This window comes from Arachis duranensis, chromosome 10 (genome assembly GCF_000817695.3).
Source record: "Arachis duranensis cultivar V14167 chromosome 10, aradu.V14167.gnm2.J7QH, whole genome shotgun sequence".
NCBI lineage: Eukaryota > Viridiplantae > Streptophyta > Magnoliopsida > Fabales > Fabaceae > Arachis > Arachis duranensis.
In genome coordinates, this window is record NC_029781.3 from 62,586,929 (window position 1) to 62,587,256 (window position 328).

Below are 328 nucleotides of genomic sequence, written 5' to 3' on the forward strand. Positions count from 1 at the left end.
ATTCAAACATTAAACCTTTCTCAACAGAAAAGGCAACATACTTGAAATGTTGAATCAAATCATCAATTGTTAGCAAGTATTTTTGAAAACGGAAAGAAATTGATTTTGAAAATATATGATTGAAAAGATATTATTTGAAAAAGATGTGATTTCGAAAAATTTTGAAAACTTGAAAAAAAATCTGCATTAAAAACAAAATCTTCCCTCTTGTGCCATCCTGGTGTTAAACGCCCAGAATGGTATCCATTCTGGCATTTAACGCCCAAAGCTCTACCCTTTTGGGCGTTAAACGCCCAGCCAGGCACCCTAGCTGGCGTTTAAACGCCAG